We start from the raw sequence: 14568 nt of genomic DNA, 5'->3' as shown, positions 1-14568 counted from the left end.
GCTTTTGAAAATACGTTCGATGAATAAGTAGATGTGGTTTATAATTATAAACCTTGAGTTTACAAAGCTTTGAAATTATAATTTTCTTGTTTTTTAAAGTTGTAATGTTCTCGTTTTTGAGGTTTATGTCGAAAATAATTTCAAGGTTATAATTATTGTCAAATGCATAAAATGACATAATTTTACGTAAAATTTAAGGAAACGTAGGAATTTTGGGATTACTCTTAAAAAAAAGAAAATAATTGAATACCTACAAATATTAATGTTCACATTTCTGAAATTTTTCGATAATTATTTTAATATTAAATACATAACTTAAAACATACTTCAATGCTAAAAATGCTTTTCTTGCAGACACAATTTTTAGTTACACATCTCGTCCCAAAAAGTGGTCATCAAAACCCTTCATATTTCCCGTCGTCTCTTTAAATTTCCCAAAAAATTGTATTGAAGGTTTTCTCGTGTGAAAAACGTAGCAAAATCGTGAATTCCAATAACTTTATAATTTGAAACAGAATCTAAAGTTCCCGTTCATGCTAATGGCGGCCAAGCAGCGACAGGTTCAACCTTCCTAAAAATTAGACCCAATTTTGGGTTCAAGTACCTATGTATTTTGTAAATGCATTCCCAAAATCTCATACATTTTGTACATTACATTATTTAGACAATCCACTTTTCCAAATGCTTGTTAATAATAAACGTTAAACTTGGCAGGAAACGTTCAATTTCTCTCTCTTTCATCGATGAGTACCATTTTCGGTAATTTCGGTAATTTCAAAAAAATTACTTTGAATGACTAATTAAATTATTTATTTGTTTACATAAACTTGTTCAGTGCAGCGTGTTCTAATTGTGAGTATTCAAAAATATGGCTATTATTTTTTTGTATTCTGTTTAACCTTGTGGTAAAGTGCGCCATCGTGTAATTATGTTAGATGTTGGTGATTCAGTGGGTTTTGTTTAATCTTAAATATTTTATTTATAAGACGTTCTTTAATTACTATTCGATATTTATACTTAAAAATATTTAAAAGTTCAGTTTATTGAAGAGTTTCCAACACACACCACGATGGATAAATTCGATGGTAAAAACTGGAACTAAATTGTAATTAAAATAACAATTTACAAACTTTCAGACCCTTTTATCATGTTCAGAAAGATGATTTTCATTGAAGCCAAAAACTGCAAACTAACCAGATTTTGCGATGTTTTGCTTATTGTGTTGTTCTCACTTGCTCATTGTTTGCAGATATACTACATGTGGCAAAATTTCACTTTTAGCTTTTTAATGTATTCATATTTTTCCTTTTGGTAAGTGAAAAGAACTGTTATCGTCAGTGTCATGATTTGTCGTTTTTAAGGTAATTATCACAGCGGTTCTTTCCGTGGGTTTGGAAAAAAAATTATGAAAACGGGTGCAGTTTGTTGTAAAATTTGTTGGTCTCTAAATATCGCAAAGAAACAAACTCAAATTAAACTTGAAAAAACTGTCAGATTATAAATGGCGGTATATTATGCAGAGTGCTACTTTTCTTATCTGCAGTTATTAGCTCTTTTACATGTTTTGGAAGTCAGTGAGAGTTTTCCATTTGTGTGGAAGTTTTTGAGGAATATTTTGGAGAATGGTCGTTTTTTATCCAGCATTTTTATTTCACAGTAGCTCCATTTTTGTATTATCATTTCATTAGAGTTTGTTACCTTTTTGTTTACGCATTGCTACAAGCACCGATACAATATTTTCTTATTGAAGAATATTTGTTTGAAATATATCAAACCGATGATTTGAACGGGTGGAGATATTTGCAGAACACTCGCTACCAACGAAAAATTGGAAAAGCTTTACTTTTGTGTATTACACACCACGTTGCTTTAAAAAAGTTTTAAATTTTCCGTATTTATGAAATAAAAATTTTTAACAAATTGTTTATAGGTACGTGACAATGTCTCTGAATCTTCTATTGATAGGTATGTCGTTTTTTCTGGTACTTGGAGTTTTACTTCTCATTAGTTCGTTCGCATTTATCATAAATGTGAGTTTATTAAGCAAAACTTAAAAGATAAATTTGTAAAAAAAATAATTGTCGTTTGCGGACACTATGTCTACCATTTTAAAAATACGGATACAGTTTTTTGCCGCTAGTTCTGTGTGCCTCATTATGGCATTTTGTTGGATTGGTCAGCACTTATAAATGCGGTTTGTAAGAAGAGGAATATCCCATTAACTTTTGATGGTGTTATTTTATTTAAGACGAACGAAATTTTTTGGTCTTACTTTTGGAATCGTGAAAACTCTAAAATTCTTTTGATGTTTTTAACAAATTGTACAATTAATGATAGCGTGGTTTTGGCCGGAATTCGTTTAGATTACCAACTATTTTTGTCGGTGCGAACACTTTGACTTGTAATTTTTTAGTCAACTTATTTTCAGGTGGTACGACTTACCGTTTCATATGCTCTAGTTTTGTTCAACTTGCACAAAAGCAGTCTTGTTTAAAACAACCAGAAATAAAGCACCTGAAGTTTTTTGTAGTTTTATTTATTGTTTCTATTTTCCCTGAAATAGGTATAAAGAACTAAGAAGGATGAATATGTTGTAGGCTTTAAACCACTTACCCACCTCTAATAAAAAAATTGTAACGGTTTGTATGTATCAAAAATACGTGTGTTAATTGCATTAATTTTACCCCGAAAGAAAACTCATTGAGTACAACAATTGTTCTATATGTATAATATTTTGTAAAATTCTTATTTATCATTTTCACTGTTTTACTATTTTTTTGTGCAAACGAGCTAGATACTGTTTAATAATTAGTTTGTTTTTTTTATATTTGTAACAACAATTTTGATTGTTGTTTTAAATTGTTTCAATTGTCCGTTTCTATCACGACAATTGATCGGCACTGCTATGTTTGTACACATGTTATTTGTTCCAAGTTTTAAGTAAATTTGTGGAACTTTTATTGAAAAATTACAAACAAAAAATTTTTATTTGTTGAGCTCTATTACCTGTTAAAACTAACATATGTAGTTCTGAGTCACCCGGTATAGATGTGGTTAGTTACTTCTTAGTAGTATCGCTAATTCAAATGGTGAAAATAAGTCATTTAAACTTCTAATATCTAAGCTGTATAAATTGATTAGGGCGAGAAAAAAATTTAAAAATTATTCATGATTGTTCAATCATATTCTCAACGAAACTATTGATGGTGGAAATCGGATTTTTTTTTAAAACCTTTCCTAGTGCTCAAATTTCGATAATATGGTTTTTATCATTTTAGAGACTCGATATAACAATTATTAGAGACTCCAAATTTTTCCTAAAAGTTAGAAAAGAATTATGTGAGCGTGAAATTACAAATTACGTTACATCACACTACAACTTAACGAAATCGCTTCCAGGATCAACACCAACAGTAACCGGTTAATTATGCTTTTGAAATATTTTTTTTCTTATTTTTATTGTGTAAAAATTCCTCCTTATACTTATACTACGCTTATAATTCCATAGTATTGTTTTTTCATGTGCGTTTTAACACGTGAAAAATTGGTAAGTTTTTGGAAAGAGTTCAAACGTGCAAAAATTTAATTTATAGAGAAAATTACATTTTGAGAGAATTTAAACCTAACTGCTTATGTTATTTCACGTTCATTTGCGAAGATTATACAAAACTAGAACATATTAAACTGTTCATATGAAGTTCGTAATATCTAAAACAAACTTATTAAACTAAATATGCACAACTCAAATCGTACACAACGAAACAAATCATATAATATATTTGTAAACAAAAAGCGAGTGAACAAAATATAGTGAGAGAAATGTCGCAACGTTTGATTATTTTATAATTGCTGATGTTAATGAACATCACCCTCATAGTAATAAAAGGATCTAAAAAGTGGGATTTATTTAATTATGGTTCAGATCTGAATTACGTTTAAAATCGCCCACGTTGCTGGTTGAAAACTCTTCAGAGTATATATACTGTAATTAGTTGGAAAAATGTTTACGTAATAAAGTGTTTATAAGATTATAAAATTCTCAAGTCACAATCATAAATATCTAGCAACGTAGACACGGTTTCAAGTATGTAGTCAAAGGATGTACTCTGCTAATATAGCTGAAACTTCTAGACCCGTTTGATATTATTCAAAAACCTGGTAAAATTTTTATTTCATGTAAAGAATTTTTAGAGAATATTATGCTCAGTATTTTATTGATAATTAAAAAGATCATGTAGGAGAAAATACATTTTTAAAATTAGTGGACTTTGTTTTTAGAATGTTAAGTTTTGTACAGAAACAAAATATGCTAAACATCTAGAAAAATTAGAAAAATTCCAAACGAAACCTTATAGTAAAATACCTTAAAATACAATCTAAAAGAGAATGTCTGTGCTCCAGAATAAGACTAAGACAAAATTTCTTGAAAAGTGTTTGAAGTACACAATTATTTAAATTGCTTTTTTGTTTAAGTATTGATTGATATTTTTAATATGATAAAATTTCTGCATTGGATATAAAATCAGGAAATATCAAAGTAAAAAAAATCGTTTAAGATTTTCAAATTCACGAAAATTTGTTCTTGACTTTACTACTCCAAGAATATTTCGATTCTTGTCCTGATATTTCTGATCTTTGATTTTATGTAATTGTAATTGTATTTTTATTTATGTTTTCTTACTATAACTTACGAAAAGTTCTACCTATCTTTACAAACAATATCGATTTGTAATGATTTAAAAAATTCAATGTTTTCGTAATTAAAGTTTGGATTTCAGATTTTTTACTTTCCATATTTTTTTAAAGAAAACCATTTTGGAGTTATAGTATTAGCAATAAGTTTAGATTTGAAATAAACGAAAGGCATCTTTGTGTTAACAAAAAAATTATGATCCAAATTAAACAATACAGAAAAATGCTTATTTCTTAAAACTTAAACAACCAAAATATTATTTTTAAGACACAAAAAGTACAAACAACAAAGGAAGGAGAGATTAAAAACTAAAATGTGAGAAATTTTTCTAATAAAACTGAAATAGGTACTATACCAGAAATAAGTGTGTTAATTTTACCACGTAGTAAAACTCGTCAAGTTCAACAAATTTTCTAACAACATTTTTCAAAATTCTTATTCATTGTTTTCACTGTTTTTCTCATTTCTTTTGTCCAAACGAGTCGCTCAATGTTCAATAATTAGTTTATTTCTATATTTAGAGTACCAATTTTTACAACGAAAATAGTTGTACTTTTATTTTTCTACCTGTTGGCGACTTAACGTTACGATATGTTATCTTTTCTAAATTTTAAGAAAACCTGCAAAACCTTTATTGAAAATTGTAAACAAATAAATAAATAACAAAAATATAACTTGTGTTACCTGTAAAAATTAACACACGTATTTCTGATACACTCTGTATTTCTGACAGTAGAAAAAAAATAGAGAACAAAGAGAATTTTGTAGTTTGCATGTTTAGGTAGTAAATTTGAAACAGATTAAAATTAAAATCAAGGTGAACCAAATTCACCATATTTTGATGTGTCTTTTTTACACTGTTTTGTACTACAACATTTTAGGTGGTAACAAACTAATATAACTGATAAAAAATATGATTTAAGAGATAATAATTTTTACAGAAAATAGTAGATGTAATTAAAAAAAAATTGTTTATGAAAATCGGTTTTATTTTTTGCAGGCTTTTTTATTAATAAATTAATAAAATAAATTAAATGACTCGTTTAGGTCACGTATGAAAAAAATATTTCTTAAATGTGTTAGCATAACCAAACCTAAGTATATTTTTTCCTTTTTTCAGTTGGCCTACTATAACAATATATATATAACTTGTTAGTTATTTCAAGTAGCCAATCATAATTAAACCCAAATCCAATTTCTTCGAAATCGAAACATCTTTTATTCTGTATAATTATTTCAGTTAAGAATGAACTTAATAATCGTTGCTTAATCAAAATATTTTATTCATAATATGGTCTTTAATGAGTTTTCGATATTGTGTGAGCGAAAAAGGTCGAATTGTAGTAGTCGAGAGTTTTGATCAAAGCAAGATGGCTGAATTTAAGGGTAGTAACAGGAGCTAATCTATAATTACATTTACTAATTTTCAGATCCTTGCATGATTGTGAGAACAATACTTTTTGTTGATATGAACAGTTACAAAATAATCAAAACGTGTAATGTTTTGCTTAACATAATCTACTCACTCATTCACTGTTTACTTGTATATTACATGTTCAAAAATTTAAATATCAACCTTTTAATTAGATATGGTCCAGCAGTATTGTTGTTCATACTGGTGAGTGAATAGAACTGTAGTCTCCAATGTGTTTATTTTTTTATGAGGTGATTATTGGGGCAGTATTTTCTGTCTATATGGACGAGGATATTTTAGAAATACGTACAGTTTCTCGTGAAACTCGTTGGTCTCTTAGTGTGCTAAGAGAAAATGCTCAAAAAAAGCTAGAAAGGAAATGTTAAATCATAAATGCTTTTATATTTTTCATTCTGTTGCTTATCGTAAGTACATTAACTATTAACGCTCCGTATTTTGGAAATCAGAGAGAGCTGCTCATTAGTATTCAAGTTTTTGAGGAATATTTTGGCGAATGGTCGTTTATTCCCTACTACTTTTATTTCTTGGGATTTCTACTTTTATGTTATAATTTCTTTAGTCTTTGGATGACTTTTGTTTATGGCCTTTTAGAAGGACAGTTACAGTTTTTCATTCTTGAAGAGTACTTGTGTGGAACGTATGAAACAAATGATTCGAAAAGTTGGAAGTATTTACAAGACACTTGTTATCAACAAGAAATAGAAAATCATTACGTTTTTGTATTTCACACCACAATGGTTTAAAAAAGTTCTAATTGCTCAGCTTGATAAATTGATTTTCTTTATAAATTATTTTTAGATTTCTCAAAATGATAGAGAACCTTACCCTGAAAGTAATGCCATTTTTTCTTGTCCTTGGAGTTTTAATTCTCATCTGTTCTTTCTCATTCATCATAAATGTACGTTTATTATTTATTACAGTTCATTTAAGTAAAAATGGTTAAACAAATTGTAGTTTGCGGACACCATGACCACTATTGCAAAAATACGAATTGTTATATCTGCCATAAGTATGGTGGGCATTACTTATACTGTTGTCTTGGATTGGCCAACAACTGATTGATGTGGTTTGTAAAAAAGTAATATTTTCTTCGCTTTCCAAAAATTTTATTCATTTCAGACGAGCGATATTTATTTTACTCTGGGCGGAGCTCCTTGGTACTATTGGAATCAAAAAACGCTAAAATTCTTTTGATGTTTTTAACCAATTGTACCAAAAATGAAAGTGTTACTTTGGCAAGCATTTCTCTATATTTCACTTTGTTTGTTTCTGTGTGTAGATCCTACTAACATGTGATTTTTTACTCTTATTTCTATTTCAGGTTGTTCAGACCTCTGTCTCATATGCTCTAGTTTTGCACCATCTTCGTGAAAGTAGTCTCCTTTCAAGTAGCCAAAAGTAATGAGTACTTTTTTTACAGTCTTAAAGTTAACTCATATATTGTTTAATCTTTTCGCAACAAAATAATCTAATTTGAAATAAACAAAATAAAGTAATTGAACTTTTTCTTTTCTTGAAGTTTTATTTATCTTTTCTGACTTTATTTTTATTTTTCCTAACTTTATAGATAAAGTTGTTGTATCCTAAACGAGTTTTAAACATCCTACAGTTGTGTTTAACCTCCCTAATTTAAAATAACATATTTCATTCAATTTGTTTTGTTAGAATTTAGTTATTTTATTAGTCAATTATTACATGAAAATTTCAATTTTATAGTAATTTTATTTTACATCTAAAGATTTTTTGTTTCTCAAGCCCAGTATTTCATCTTTTTTCATATCATTAATTTCCTCAATTTTTCAGTTTTTTATGGTTTTACTATCTAATCTTATTAATGTTATTACTTTAAAGTTTCAAAGTGTTTTAATTACCACTCCTTCAGTCACTGAGATCTAGAGAATCTTACTGTTTTTTATTTTTTTTTCTGTGAGTGTATTGTTTTATTTTAGAATTTATTGATTCAATTTATTAGTGTTTCTTTTTTTCAGTTCTATAGTTTTTTCAGTTTCTCAGTTTTTCAGTCGCATAGTTCTTCAAAATTCCAGTCTCAAAATTTTTGGTTAGTTTCTTTGTCAGTGTTTGAACTTTTTAAAAATATGCATACTCTGATTCTATATAAAATTATTTTTTAACTTTAAACAATTTTTGTATTAGCCTTGATTTAGGAATAAAAAAATAGTTTACGTAGAAGTGTCAAAATTGCAGTGTTAATTGTTAATTTTGATTTTAAAAATTAATTTTTTGCAATTATTACTTTTTCTAAACTGACAGTGTAGAATTTAATTAGTTGTGTGAAAGTCATACTTTTCTAGGATTCCTAGTTTTTGTGTAATAAAAACTCAAAACTCAAAAATATATCAAATTAGGTCAAAAATCTTTATATCTTTTCAGTTATTAACTTGGGCATTTGAAAATTTATTAGTTATGTTTTGTTTAGACGATTTAATGATCTTGGGGAAGCGAAAACAAGAATTAGGTATTGCATTTAATTCTTTCAAGTTATTCAACTTTTAACAAACTTCTTATTTTTTATGTTCTTAGGTTTCCAGCCTTTCAATTTCATAGTTTCTCAGTGTTTCAATAACGCAGTTTTTAAGTTTATTTTCAGTATTTTAGCTTTTTTGTTTCGTAATTTTCCATACATCATATTCATGTCCTAATTTTTTTAGTTTTTTGTTGTTTTACTGTCTTATAATTCTAGTTTTCCACTTTCTCAATGTTTCTACTTTGCAGTTCTGAAGTTTTTTTAATCACATTTTCAGACACTTAGATCCACAGAATTTTAATCTTACTGTTTTTTTATAATTTTTTTGTATACCAGTTTTTAATTTTTTTTGGATTTTCAGTCTCTGAATCTCTGATATATTTTTTTATTGCGGTAATACGAGTAATAAAAACTGTTTATTTGCAAGCCACATTGAATGTTAAATATTTTCTGTATTTTATTCGGTACCTAACTGCTGTTCCAGAACCAAAATTGTATACGTACCAATTACGTAATTATTTTAGATATTGATGGTTTAACGACATAATGAGGGTTTCTTTGGTTTAATTATATATTTCATTTTTTAGTCTTGCTATAATGAGTTTTCGATACCTGTACAAACTAGCATTCAGTATAGTCAAAAGAGTTTTTAACAGAAACCATGACGGATTTTAAAGGTAAACTAAACATAAGTTAGTAATGATTAATGAATCACTCTTCAGACCCTTTTATTATGTTAAGGACGATGTTTTTTAACGTTTATAATTACAAAATAACTAAATTTTGCGACGTTTTCCTTATTATATTTTACACGTTCGTTGATTGTTTGCAGTTATAATACATGTACATAAATTTCAATATAAACCTTTGCATCAGATATGTCCCAATGACACCATATTTGTAAGTAAAAAACATATTCAGTGTAATAACACTAACTTTTAAGATGATTGTCGCAGCAGTTTATTCTGTAGCTTTGGAAAAAGAGATTTTCAGAATGCTAACATTTTTTCATAAAACTTGTTGGTCTCTTAATATGGTCAAAAAAGACGCTCAAATAAAGCTCGAGAGAAAATATCAAATTATAAATATCTGTATATCTGGCGGTTTGCTGCTTATTCTGACTACTTTAATAATTATGGACTGCCCATATTTAGGAAATCAGAGAGACGTTTTCATTTGTATTCAACTGTAATACGCCACTGGCAATAGGAGTATTATTTCTTGTGAATTTGAATTCATTAATAAGCTGAGTAGATATGCTGTGCCGGTTCAAATTCACTTCGTCTGCGCATGCGCCATTTCAGGGATTCCCCCGACGCAAAATATGGGAATCCTCTGATGTTGTAGCTATTTTTAGATCATGATGTCATGGCTATTTTTGGATCATGACGTCAGGATAAGAACTGCGCATGCGTCACTTTGGGGAATCCCACATTGAAAATTATGTGAATCCCCTGATGTTGTAGCTATTTTTAGATCATGATGTCATGGCTATTTTTGGATCATGACGTCAGGATAAGAACTGCGCATGCGACACTTTGGGGAATCCCACATTGAAAATTATGTGAATCCCCTGATGTTGTAGCTATTTTTAGATCATGATGTCATGGCTATTTTTGGATCATGACGTCAGGATAAGAACTGCGCATGCGACACTTTGGGGAATCCCACATTAAAAATTATGTGAATCTCCTGATGTTGTAGTTATTTTTAGATCATAATGTCATGGCAATTTTTGGATCATGACGTCAGGATAAGAATCTCCAGAGAAATCTCACATTGAAAATTATGGGAATCCCTGCGGTCATTGTTATATTTAGATATTTATGCCAGGGTGGGATATGGTTGCTTTAGGGTTTTGTAATGTATTCAAATTAATAAAAATGCATTTATTTTATACAGACATATTTATTAATTATTATAACAGTTACACTTAAACAAACGTATGTACATATATACTTATTATTTATATTTTTGTCCTAACATCTTCATATAACTTTTTACTTCACCATGCATGCAGTTTCGTCCTTGAATCTCGGTTTCACCTTTGCATTTGGGGCATACAAATTTGGTTGGAACGGACATAGTGTTGCGGAAGTTAAATGCTGTTTCTTCCTGGATTGTGACTCATTAAGGTAAGCTCTAACGCTTCGTGGGAATCCCCAATGTTGATGCTATTTTTAGATGATAATGTCATGGTTTGAATTTGTATGCGCATGCGTCACTTTGGGGAATCCCACATTGAAAATTATATGAATCCCCGATGTCAGTGCAATTTTTGTATCATGATGTCATACTTATTTTTGGATTATGACGTCAGTATGGGAATCCCTTTTGGTATTACCATGATCTCATGGTTGCTTTTAGATTATGATGTCACACTTATTTCCAGATCGATGAGTCAATGTTTATATTATATTATGTATAATATTACAATTCTTGGCTTACGACATGATTAATATAATTTAAGCCTTTTTGGTTTCCTTAATTTGGTCCATTTAATGAAGAAAATATAAGAGAATGTATCAGGATCATATAAGTTGCAACAGCGTGGAGTATCCAGCAGCAGGCATGTGATAAAGGTGTAAGCGGTTATAGCGTGGGCGGCGGTGACGAGTGTCTTTCATGTTTATAGTTTTAATTGAAACCCAATCACATTTCTTTCGATAAGAAACTATAACGGCTGGATTTCAGTCGTTAATTACAATTAAATGAAAAAGCAGGTAAATCCCCCAAACTGGATCATGAGTAATCGTATATACTGATTGAATATTGTATATCGTGGTAATATGGTCTCCACGGATCTTCATATCGGTCGAGATGTTGAATCAGTTGAAACTTGTGTTAAAAGTAAGATTCAATCTCCTAAATTGATTAAAGAATAATAAGTGTTACCTCAAGTATACAAATTTATTATTATGATCGTAATACCGTTTTGGGCTTAGATTGTATCGATGATTTTGAAGTACAATTGTTGTACAATTTTTTGACAAATTTATGCTAGTACACTATTCAAATATTTTCCAACCCCATTTAAGGATGTTATGACTACAGGTGAAACTTTGCGTGTAAACAGTGAGAAAGGGCACATACTTTTTGATGAGGTAATGGGAACAGGTTTCTGTTTTTGATCTCATATGAGTTTACTTTTATTTAATTATACAGGGCATTTACCAAAGAAAACTACGTTTTATAAATGCTTTCTTATTTACTAGCTTATTTATTTCACAGTTCCACAATTATACTGTATTAATACATAAGATAACTTTCGTTATCCCAACATTCCTCTTCATTTTCGGAATTTTGTTTATTTTCAATCAGATAATCGTCATTATTCCAACTTTCATCCTGATCGTTAACGTTTTGTTTATTTTCAGTTAGATAATTTTCGTTAGTCCAACTTGCTTCTTGGTCTTCTGCGTTTTGTTTATTTTCAGTCAGATAATTTTCGTTATCCCAACTTTCTTCCTGATCTTCGGCGTTGTGTTTATTTTTATTAAGATAATTTTCGTTATCCCAACTTTCTGTCTGATCTTCTACGTTTTGTTTATTTTCGGACTCTCTTTTTCTTTTTGCGTCCTCTTCTCTGTGACACTTAAAAATGTGTTTGGCCATCCTGTGCCATACTAGCCTATGTAGGTTATTATAGGCACATGTCACCATATCCTCTACAACATAAACAATTACCTTTAAGTTATAAATGACACAATACCTTAAATTAGACTTACCAGTGCATAAGCTGGCTGATGGTTTTCTTATTGGACTATTCATCTTTTTAAAGGTCTAACTTAAGTCACTCGAAAAGAACTCGTATTTAACTTAAGATAAAATCTGCAGAAGTTTCCATATGTTTATATAGGAAGTTTTGTGACAAAGAAGCTATATTAGAAAAAGATGAGAATTTACAATTTACCCTTGTTGCCTTTAATTTGCTCCACCTCTCAAAATTCATCCAATAAGAATTGAAACTTATTTAGTAAACGCAAACTTGAAATGGAAGGGATGACAACCCGCCAATTTCATAGGTCAATTTTATTTTGTCATAGCTTGTTTTTGTCTGCGCGTGCGTCACTTTGGAGAATCTCGCATTGAAAATTATGTGATTACCCTGATGTCAGTGCTATTTTTGTATAATGATGTCATGGTTATTTTTGAATCATGATGTCAGGATGGAAATCTCGTGGGGAATCACACATTGAAAATTATGGGATTACCCTCCTGGCATTGCAATTTTTGGATCATGAGGTCATGGCTGCATTTAGATTATGACATCATAGATATTTCCGGATTGATGTGTCATCAGTATTGTTGTATCATGTATGGTATTAAAATTTTGGGCTATGACATGATCTTCACATCTATTGGTTTCCTAAATTTGATTCATTCAATGAAGAAAGTTTAAGAGATGGTATCAGGATCGCATAAGTTGCAACTGTATAGAGGTGTATCCAGCAGCAGACATGCGATGAAGATGCAAGCGGCCGCAGCGTGGGCGTAGGTGGCGGCATATGTTTACTTCAATCGCATTCCTTTTGATAGCAACGGCTAGCTTTCAGTCTTAAGTTAGATTTAAATAATAATTCTTGAATACAAATTGTGAGAACCACATGATAAAATTACGATGATGTCATGGCTATTTTTAGATCATGATATCACCGCTTCTTTCAGGGAATCCCTGACGTAATTGCTTTTGTTGAATTATGTGATGACATGGTTATTTTAAGATCAATGAGTCACCACCATCGAAGGACCATGATATCATGTCTATTCTTGGATCGACGAATCACCGCTATTGTTTGTTGCATAATAATACCATGGTTATTTTTAGATTATGACATAATAATTCTAAGTGAAATTAACCCCGTACCCTTCAAACCCTACATTTATTCAATATAAACCACGACATAAGCTTAAAATTTCATTCTGTTTAACCACATCTTCAGTACTAGTTACATCAGTGTGAATTAAATAAAAATTTATTACTTTGTGCTTGTGAAGAAAAGAAAAACAGAAATACTATTCAAGAATTCAAGATGAGTAGTGCAGCATTTGAAAGCTTAAACCTTAAAGCTTAAAATGGAATCATTTGATAGTGTTGAAAGTATTAAAGTTTATGAAATGTTACATTGCGTAAAGGCATTTCAAAAACTATCAACAAAATATGGAATGAAGGTTATGGTGCAATGTGAGGGATTTTCATTCATATTACCATTTCGATTTACTGAGCACCTCAGCGATGAAGAAATTGATATTTTGAATGAAAAAATAAAAAATGGTAACAAATTATTTATGATCAGTAAAGAAGCGATAGGAAACACTTCAAAAATCAAACAATCTTTTTTATATTATGTTTCTAGAGTTATTGTTGAATATCTGAATATTGTTGAATATTAAAATGTTAAAACCACAAAGTACAAAAACAAAAAGTAAAAATTATACAACCATTAAAAGTATTGAAAGTTCTGATAATGATATTTATCTGAAAATTGGTGTGCAGCCATAACCCCTTATGTAATGTATAATGAACCACCTGATGTGAACATGGTTATTTTTAGATCATGACATCACCGCTTTTATCGATGAATTATTGACGTAATTGATATTGTTGAATTATGATGTCATGGATATTTTAAGATCAATGAGTTACACCCATTGTTGGATCATGATATATATCATGTCTATTTTAGGATCTTGGAGCAAAATTAAGCCTTTCACCCCTATCAGTTTCCTAAATTTGTTCCATCTAGCGAAGAAAGTTTAAAAGATGGTATCAGGATCGCATAAGTTGTAGTATCTGCATCCAGACTCATGTGTGTGTGTGTTTGAATGAACTCGAGTCACATTTCTTTGATAAGAAGGAATAGTAACGGTTGGTTTTCATCTTCCTCACATAATTATGCAGTTAATATGCAAAATGGTCTCTATTTAGGTAAATTACATTGACCTAAGATAAAT

General features: G+C 29.6%; 1 long non-coding RNA gene across 1 annotated transcript; it reads right to left on the bottom strand.

The window, feature by feature from the left end:
- Window positions 1-11944: 11944 nt before the first annotated feature.
- Window positions 11945-12909, bottom strand: LOC135265933 (uncharacterized). The gene is made up of 2 exons (XR_010333808.1): window positions 12342-12909; window positions 11945-12281 (listed from the first exon to the last, which is right to left on the bottom strand). It is a non-coding gene; the product is annotated as an uncharacterized LOC135265933 (long non-coding RNA).
- Window positions 12910-14568: the final 1659 nt, after the last annotated feature.

The sequence above is a fragment of the Tribolium castaneum genome, chromosome 4 (genome assembly GCF_031307605.1).
Source record: "Tribolium castaneum strain GA2 chromosome 4, icTriCast1.1, whole genome shotgun sequence".
In the NCBI taxonomy this organism is placed as follows: Eukaryota; Metazoa; Arthropoda; class Insecta; order Coleoptera; family Tenebrionidae; genus Tribolium; species Tribolium castaneum.
This window is presented reverse-complemented; position numbering and strand designations above follow the sequence as displayed.